We start from the raw sequence: 3,444 nt of genomic DNA on the forward strand, positions 1-3,444 counted from the left end.
TTTAAAGATTTTTGTTTATTTGACAGACAGAGATCATTATTTAGGCAGAGCATCAGGTAGAGATAGAGGGGGAAGCAGACTCCCTGCTGAGCAGAGAGCCCAATGCGGGGCTGTATCATAGGACCCTGAGATCACGACCTGAGCCAAAGGCAGAGGCCAACACACTGAGACACCCAGGCGCCCCGACAATGTTATTTTTCCAAAGAGAAAAAGCAGATTATATTCTTTAGGTCTTTGAATGAATCTGCACATGTCTCTGAAGTAAGTATTCCAGCCATGGGAAACTGAGGCATAGAGAGGTGGTCACACACCGAAGCACAAGGCTGGCTTCCAGAACATGAACCTTTGAGTTGAGGTTACCAGTCTGGGTAGGCCACAGGGAGTTTGTCATTTCTCCATCTGGTCAGAAAGCCACCCACCACTCTGCTCTAGGGCCCAACTACCTACATCCAGGCAGACTCGGAGGTGGCGCTGTCTGGGGCCTGGCACATCCCCCTGCAGCCAGCACAGGGCAGGGAAATACTGCTGGAGCAGTGACAGCTACAGGGTATCCCCATAGTCTTCTTCCTCCTCTATCTGGAGGGCCACAGTGAGCCCACAATCCTGAACAGACCCAATCTGGTGGCTGAAGTGGGCAGCTGTGTCGAGAAGCATGACAGCCATGAAGGCCACTCCCTGGGGTCCCCTATCTTTTTTGAGGGACTCCTCCAGGCCATCCAGCAGCACAAGGATGAGCGCTGGGCCCAGGGCCTCGTGGGCAGAGCACAGAAGCTGGAGGAGGTGGTGGGTTAAGAGTGGGTGTGAAGCGGATCTGCTGTAGCCCCAGGGGTTGGAGCGCTTAGAGTAGCTCAGTTTACGGGAGTATTGAGACGCACTTGGCAATAGTTTAGAAGAGCAGGATCCTGTTGGGATAAGAATGTATTTTTCCAACCTGGATGCTTTTTAAGTAAAAGTAATATACGTACTTGGGAAAAACGTTAAACCAATTCAAATTGGTAGTCACTGAAAAGTTAGTTTCCCTCCTACTCCAGAAGTTTAGGCCTTTTACTCAGAAGTGATCAATGTTGACAGTTTCCTAATGGCTTTCCTGGATTTTGTTTTATATGTGTAGATACACACGTATGTGCATGTACACACACACACATACCTTTTTTCACATCCAGTTTCCCCACTACCTCCGTGCCCCTCCAAAAATCTTGCTGTTTTAATTTAAACAGTATACTTTGGAGAAAGTTCCATTTCTTCACATACAAATGTACTTATTCTATGTTATTTTTTTTATTTTTATGTTTTCTAAATCGGCCTCATGCCCAGCATGGAGGCCAATGAAGGGCTTGAAATCACAACCCTGAGATCAAGACCTGAGCTGAGATTAAGAGTTGAACACTTAAACTATTGAGCCACCCAGGTGCCCCCAAATGTACTTTAAAAAAAAAAAAAAGGCTACAAAATGTTCCAGCATGTGGTTAAGCAATTATTTATTTAAAAAGTCCCTGACTGATGGTCATTTAGATTCCTAACATTTTTTGTTGTTATAGATAACACAAGAATAAACATCTTTGTATGTATATATCTTTTTTTTTTTAAGATTTTATTTATTTTTATTTGACAGAGAGAGATCACAAGTAGGCAGAGAGGCAGGCAGAGAGAGAGGAGGAAGCAGGCTCCCTGCTGAGCAGAGAGCCCCATGCGAGGCTTGATCCCAGGACGCTGGGATCATGACCTGAGCTGAAGGCAGAGGCTTTAACCCATTGAGCCACCCAGGTGCCCCTGTACGTATATATCTTTGTGTAACGTATAAGAACATCTGTAAGGTAAATTTTTAGAACCAGAAATGCTGCATTAAAGTGTTTGCACATTTGGAATGTCAATAAATGGTACTAACTAGTCCTTTAAAAAAATCACATTAGTTTATATCCCACCAACAGTATACGAGGTGCTTGCTTCCCTACCCCCTCATCAACATGTCCATCCTGGATTTAAACCCACCTTTTTTCTTTTAAAGTACCAAAATACCTATTTAAAAGAACAGGCATCGTAACAATCCCTTCTCGGGGCAAGAGCTGCAGTTTTGTTTGGGTTTTGGCTTTCTGAGAGCAGAGCTCAGCCTTCTGCCCTGTGCTGTGTCCACCACTCTGAACGGTTGGGGCAGGTGACAGAATAACTCCAGGTCACCAGGCAAAAGGGCAGGCCAGACCCCAGGCCTGTGCCTTGCTTGATGAGAGAAATGCAAACAAGCCCAGTTCTATTATAGAACACAGAGCCATTGTCGGGAAACCAGAAATTGCTGACTTGCTCCTGCAAACAATCGATACTCAGAAGCTGAGTCCAGGAACTCTAAAGCTGCATCCTGCATGAAGGGCTGCAGGGTTGGGGGGTGGGGAGGGCAGCGATAGCGTAGCTCTTAGAAATGAAAACAGCCACAGACACACTGGTGGTATTTCCTAGAGAGCCCTGAAAAAGACCCCACGTCCCCTTCACTGTTCCCTCTAATGGTCCCAGAATCGGAGGCTGCCAAAGCTGGAGCTGATGAGGAAATGATCATATTCTAAGAGAGGGCACACATGTAGGCAGAGCGCCAGGGCAGTTCCAAGAAGTAAGTGTGTGAGAGAGAGTGCACCACGTGCAGTGGTTATTAGAAGATACACCCGGGCTCAAATTTTCACTCAGTCACTGAGCAGCTTTCTGACCTTGGGCACAGCACTTCATCTCTCTCTGCCTCAGGTAGCCCATCTATAGAGTAGACAGAGTAACACTTACCACAGGAGGTCATTGTGAGGATTTGATTGAATCATTATGTTCATAAATAACAGCATGGTGCCTGGCTCTTTGTAAGGGTTTAATGAATTACTATTATTGTTATTGTTAATAATAGCAATAGGAGCTGAGGGGGTGAGCTAAAAAAGGTTTCCTGGAGGAGGGGCTGTTTGAACTAGATCTTAGGAAATTGGGAAGATTTGGAACGCTGGAATGAATAAAGAGAACGGGTGAAGTTCACAGGTAAGACTGTCTTATAGCTTCCTGGACCTAACCAGGAGACATGCCAAGGACTCATTAGTAAGCCAGTGTGGAGAGGAGAGCAGAGTACAGATGGGAAAATTCTGCTGTGGAACATACTAGTCTTCACTTGAATGAGACCTCTAGTGACACTGGCATCCAAATTAGAGCATGAAACTGGGTGCAGTTGTAGGAGTCTGCAATGGAAATGTTTTCCCTCATTAGGAGCCCCTTTTGAGAGGACTTGACCCCGTGGAGTCTTGGGGACAATATGAGGAAACACTGTGTGTTGGAGTGGGCTCATGATACTTAGTGACATCATGGAAATAAGCTCTGGATTTTCCATTGAGCTCCAAGAGGTACATTTCCGTCAAACTGTCTATTTCTCCAATATTTCGTCTTCCATAGCGACATGACACAGACTTCTTCCAGTGCCCAGCTGCCATG

The 3,444-nt window shown here is 45.7% G+C and overlaps 1 pseudogene; it reads right to left on the bottom strand.

Moving 5' to 3' along the window:
- Positions 1–226: 226 nt before the first annotated feature.
- On the bottom strand, positions 227–2,773 carry LOC132017741 (ATPase SWSAP1-like; annotated as a pseudogene).
- Positions 2,774–3,444: the final 671 nt, after the last annotated feature.

Source organism: Mustela nigripes, chromosome 1 (genome assembly GCF_022355385.1).
Source record: "Mustela nigripes isolate SB6536 chromosome 1, MUSNIG.SB6536, whole genome shotgun sequence".
NCBI classification, from domain to species: domain Eukaryota; kingdom Metazoa; phylum Chordata; class Mammalia; order Carnivora; family Mustelidae; genus Mustela; species Mustela nigripes.